General features: G+C 35.7%; 1 pseudogene; it reads left to right on the plus strand.

The window, feature by feature from the left end:
• Nucleotides 1–1833: 1833 nt before the first annotated feature.
• Nucleotides 1834–3096, plus strand: LOC101570884 (annotated as a pseudogene).
• Nucleotides 3097–6509: the final 3413 nt, after the last annotated feature.

Raw genomic sequence — 6509 nt, forward strand, 5'->3', positions numbered from 1 at the left:
AATTACTATAAGAAAAGCATAAAGGAAACACTTCAAGAAACTGATGCAGACAATGACTTCTTAGTTAAGACCCCAAGGCACAGAGAATAAAAGTAAAAATAGTCAAATGAGATTGGGGCAAACTAAAAAGCTACTACACAGAAATGGAACTAATCAGCAGGGTTAGGAGACTACTGAATGGGAGAACTATTTACAAACTGTTCATCTGACAAGGACTTGATGTCCAGAACAAACTCAAGTAAGTAAACCCAAAAGGCTTGAACCCTGAAAGCAGTTCTATTAATTTCCTCTAAAAATCAAGAATCTAAAAAGGATATCACCATTCCTGGTCAACATACTGTATGAAACATTAGCCAGGGAAGTAAAATAAGAGAAAAATAAAAGAGGTGTGTATAGGAAAGAAAGAGGTCAAGCGATCATCCACTGATAACTTGATTCCATACATACAGTTGCTACAATAAAACAATAATGCTAATACAACATATTGAAATTCATACGATGCAGTAAAAGCAGTCCTGAGTGGGAAATATACACTGTGGAATTCCCACACTGTGAAAACAGACCTGGCTTAATTAAAAACCTGCTGTTAATTCTCAAACTTCTAGAAAAACAAGATCAAGTCAAGTCCAAAGATTATGAGGGAGGAAACTTATGACGACAAGAGCAAAAATTAATTCAATGGAGGATAACAAAACTATACAAAGAATGAAGAGTCGATTCTTTGAAAGAAGAAATAAAACTGATAAATGCTTACCAAACCTTGTCAATAAACGAAAGAAAATACTCAAGTTTATGCAATTAAGAATGAAAGGATGGACCTGCCAGATAGCTCAGTGGACTAAAGTATCTGTTTAGGCAGAGCTCAGCAGCTGGGGTTCGATTCCCAGTGTGCCATGCCAGTCCCGACCCTGGGGCATGCTGAGACAGCAGCTGAGGCTGGTCATGGTAGTGCCCACCTGTAATGCCAGCACTTAGGAGGATGAAAACAGGAGAATCACTATAAGTCTGATTTACGTAGTGAGACCCTCTAGACCCTGTAGACCATGTACCAAGTACATTAAAAAAAACCCTCCACCAAAAGTCTTCTAGATTTAATACTAAATTTAGTCACATAGCTGGATGAAAAATTCAACAATTGAAAATCAATAGCAATTCTGTACCTAAGTGAGAAAGTTACTGAGAGACAAAATTGGAAAATCACATCTTTCACAATAGCATGAAAGAAATACATAAGAATCAATCAACAGTATTTTGAAAATTAAGATTAAAGAGGATTAAAAAAATAGAAAAATATCCTTTTGGATAAGAAACAGCATAGTGAAAATGGTCATCCTCCCAAAATTGCTACACAGATTTAATACAATCTCAATCAAAATAAGATAGCCTCTTTAATAAATTGTGCTGGAAAAACTGGCTTTCCATATGCCAAAGGCTTAAATTGTACCCATGTCTATGGGCACAAAACTAAAGTCAAAATGGATTAAATAATTAAATGTTAAAACAGAAACACTAAATCTACTGAAGAAGATGACAGGTAGAAATCTTGAAGACATAGGGGCAGACAGATAGTTCATGAACAAAAACCAAGCTTCATGAGAAATATTTCAATGAATCAAAAACTGGCCTCTCATCTTATTGAAAAGTTTCTGCACTTCTAAGGAAATCACCAACAGGTAAAAAGAAAGCCCACAAATTGGGGAAAAAATTATAATGGACTATCCTGCAGACAAAGGAATTCTAGGTGGACGTCCCAGTACAGAACTGCTGCCAGAGTGCCCTAGGATCATCTGTCCTGTGGCACAGACAAGCAAATACCAATTAGACAGGAGAAGAATGTCATTAAGGCAGATTTCCAACAAGTGCTTTGGGGGATTGCAGAAAACTTTTGAACATGAGCGTGTGGAGCTAAGATGTAAAATGAAATTTGCTGTCTACTTACCACCAAAGGGAGAAACTAGAAAGTGTCCTGCCCTCTATTGGCTGTCTGGTTTAACTTGCACAGAACAATATTTTATATCAAAATCTGGTTATCACCAAGCTGCCTCAGAACATGGCCTTGTTGTCATCACTTCAGGTACCAGCCCTCGTGAATGCAATATTAAAGGAGAAGATGATAGCTGGGCTTCCACATTGGAGCAGGGTTTTATGTGAATGCTACTGAAGATCCTTGCAAAACCAAATACAAAATGTACTCATATAACAGAGGAGCTTCCCAAACTCATAAATGCCAATTTTTCAGTAACAAAGGACATCTATTTTGGGCCACTCCATGGGAGGCCATGTAGCTCTGCTTTGTGCTTTGAAAAAATCTGGAAAATACAAACCTGTGTCAGTATTTGCTCCAATTTGTAACCTAGTGCTTTGTCCTTGGGGCAAAGAAGCCTTTACTAGATATTTGAGAGCAGATCAAAGTAAATGGAATCCTTATGATGTACCTCATCATATGAAGTCTTGTCTAGGTTCTCAGCTGGACATACTGATTGATCAAAGAAAAGATAACCAGTTCCTTGCAGATGGACAGCTCATCGCAGATAACTTCATCACTGCTTTTGTTTGTTTGTTTTGTTTGTATTTAGGAGTTTCACTGCATAGATCAGACTAGCAGTGTTTCTCCTATTTACAGCCTCCCAAGTGCTGGGATTACAGGCACGTACCATCACACCCAGTCTTAATTGCCATTTCAACATGCCCCTGGGGCTGGGCCTGCATGGCAGGCTGGGGGATGGAACTCACAGTCCCTGTGTCTGCCTAAGCAGGCACTTTAACCCACTGAGCTATTTGGCCAGCACTTAAAATTTGAGAAGTTTTTTTTTTGTTTGTTTGTTTGTTTTTTGGCTAGCTCAGGCTGATCTAAGGGAGGGTCTGGTGTGCCACATGGAGCTGGGGATGAAACCGTGGTCCCCCGCGCCTCACTAGGTTTGCCCATGCTGTCGCTTCCACAACCCCACTAACTGGTAAACCCCCAACTAACTGGCAAGGCCCCTTCATCGCTGCTTAAACAGAAAAGAAACTCCCATTGTTTTGAGATTACAAGAGGATTATGATCATACTTACAACCTCACTGCCACATTTACTGCCAAATATCTGAATTCATGAAAAACTTCAGATAAAAGAATCACTTCAAGATCATGAAATGTAAGTAAGCGCTTCCCTGGAAAATGCAAGGGCCTGAGTTCAATCCCCAGTTATATATATATATATATATATATTGCTGAGAAAAAACAAATACAGGATTTCATAATAGTAAAAGATTCCTTCTTCTACAGTTGAATCACCTCCTGAATGAATGCATAAAACCTGCTTATGATTTTGAAAGTTATTTTATCAATGTTCACATAGGAAACTCTTAATGATTCTTTTTTGCTGTCAGTTGGAAGTCTTTTTATATTAATTTCAGGACACTGAATATGAGTATACTCCTGTTCATATCATAGAATACTAACTCTGGAATAGTACATTTAAAAGTTATTTAGCCCAGATTTCCTCTTTTCCAGACTTTCAGCATCTGAAGTTATGGACCGTCCACTTCATTTCTAGGAGCCAGGTAATTAGTGGATGCCAGCTGCACAGCAAGGAAGAAGGCCAAGAAAAGTGAAGAGAATCCTGCCATTGTATCTGTGGAACAGCTAAGAGTATAAAACAGATTTCTACACTCCAGTCCAGTGATTTCTTTCTTATTTTTTGAGCTCACTAAATCTATGAGCGCTGATATTTGTTGTCACTCATAAGTTAACCACAGTAACTCCATGACTTATGAACCACTTACATCCCCAGACAACATTCATAAATCAGATCTGTTTTAGTACAACAAAGTGAGTCTTATACACCTTTGACACAAATATACAATGTCAAGTGAGTCAAATAGAGAGAAAACATTCTCTCAGGCTTTTACAGAGAGCAAATTGGTCAAGCAATGGCCGTGACTCATCCACATGGCTAACACTAACAAAAGTTCTGCAAACTGAAGTGCAGGGTTTCAGGGTAAATCCTGAGGAGATTTGACTAACCTTGTCAGATAAAAAAGTTACATTTTTTGTTATATAGGTCTTGCATTAGCTTGGTCTTAACCATGCAGCAGAAAAGTATAAACACAAGGTATAAAAATAAAGTCATATTAATATGCTGAGCTGTAAAAGGCTCAAGTCAACAGCTTCTGACATTTTCAGTTCTGCTGATAACCCACTGCTATTGTGGACTGTTGGATTATGTTGGGTTGTTTTTGCTGGATTCAAGCACCTACAATGCTTCAATGACAATGGAATACCCATCTCTGACAAAACAAAATGGGGAATATAAATGAAGGCCCATTTTATAGTGAAATATATATATATATATATATATATATATATATATATATACAAAATAACAGATATACTGCTACTTTTTCTTAGTTCAATGAGAAGAAAGATTTGTACTAATAGTATTAGACAGGATAACATGTCTGCATCTTGTACTATGAATAACTACTACGAAGACAACAATATGCAATGTATTAATTATTGTAACTGTCCTACTAACCTGTTTTGAAACTGTCTCATTGCTTTTTTTATAAAATTTTTCAAAAATACCTGACAGAAAAAAATACTGTAAATCATTTTTGCTTTCATGGTTACCTTAAAATGGTAAGGTAGACATTTAAGCTAAATACTAAGAATGTTCTTAATGGGAGGTTGGTTCACCTGTGAAAATTCACAACTCAGAGGTTGTGAATAAGTCAGGGACATATTGGAATAAGATTGAATCTTAAATGGCTAAAGGAAGTTTATGGATTTCACTTGTTATTGTAAATATTTGTCTTACTCATATACAGAAATTTAACATGGTGAGATCACCAAGAAAAATAATGTGGGTTTTTTTGGTAAATATTAAACTATGTTCCTTTATAAACTTCCTTAAAATACCTTTTTGAAATGTCATAGATTTGCTTGGTAATAGTTTTTTTTTCTAATCAAGGACATACAAGTTAACTCATTTTAAACATTCAATAAAAAATCATATTAAATGCTAATCAAGGAAGACAACATTAGATTGTTAAAGTTATAAAAGTATTGCTTTAATATAACTGTACATAATGTGAATAGTAATAAAATATAAATATCGGTAATAGAGATTGGGCCCTAAAAGAAGCTTTACATAAAATAATTCTAGTTTTGTATCTTCTAAAAAGAAATATGGCAATTCATAAATTGAATAAAGTTTTTTATTAATTTTAATGAGAAAGAAATAGCAATGAGACAATTTTAAAACAGGTTAGTAGGACAGTTATAAGAATTAATACATTGTATATTATTGTCTTTGTAGTAGTTATTCAGAGTACAAGATGCAGACATGATCTCGTCTAAACAATATTAGTACAAATTTTTCTTCTCATTGAACTAAGAGAAAGTAGTTGTATATCTATCTTATTATGTATACACAGATATATTTTTTCACTACAAAACAGTCTTTCATTTATATTCCCCTTTTTTGTTTTGTTTTGTCACATATGGGTATTCCATTGCTGTTACAGAAGCTATATTTGGATAATTCTTTAAGTAACCTTTTCATACTTTACAGCAGTTCAAATATTGTAGGTACTTAAGTTCAGCAAAATATCCCAATATAGTCCCATAGTCCATAAGAGTAGTGGGTTATCAGCAGAACTGGCAATTGTGAGAAGTTGCTGACTTGAGCCTTTTACACCTTAGCATATTAATATGGCATTACTTTTTATACCTCACTTTTGTACATTTCTACTGCATGATTAAGACCAAGATAAAGTAAGACCTATATAACAAACAATATATCATTTGTATCTGAGAAGGTCAATCAAGTCTCCTCAGGATTTAACCTGAAACCCTGAACACAGTTTGTAGATCATTTGTGAGTGTCAGCTATGTGGATGAGTAACGGCCATTGCTTGACAAATTTTGTCTTTGTCAAACCCTGACAGAATGTTTCTCTCCATGTGACTCTCCTTAGACATACTCTACATCATCGATCATTTTCCTCTGTGCCCCCATAATCTCCTTGAACAGAAAATATGAGACACCTCTGAGTTACAGGATGTCACAGCACTGGTTCTCTTATGTCCTGTGTCCTCACTGACCTTGAAGTAGTAGGGCAAAAATATTGGCTATCCTTGTAGCCCTTCTTTTTCTAATTCTTGGTCTTCAAACTTTAGTTGTTAATCATCCAGAGGAGAGGCTTAATGATATTATTAACCCACAACAGAGGCAGTTGAGCTTAACATCACTATCTGTCCAAATATCAAATGCCTTAGGCATAACATGGAACTGGATTTTCCAACAACCATGGATATTCTAAATTTTAAATCCCTATGGAATGTGGGAAAAAATTGCACATTTTTACACAGAAATTTAGAAATCAAATGAATCTCTATCAGGTAATTGAAAATAGTACTTAATGGGGAGAATTCTCACCTTGACCAACTCTACATGCTGATATCTGTGAACTAAGCAACTACACTGAGGACAGCAATGTGTAACACTAAAACCATCCTTGAAATA

Source organism: Octodon degus, unplaced genomic scaffold (genome assembly GCF_000260255.1).
Source record: "Octodon degus isolate 3935 unplaced genomic scaffold, OctDeg1.0 scaffold00144, whole genome shotgun sequence".
In the NCBI taxonomy this organism is placed as follows: domain Eukaryota; kingdom Metazoa; phylum Chordata; class Mammalia; order Rodentia; family Octodontidae; genus Octodon; species Octodon degus.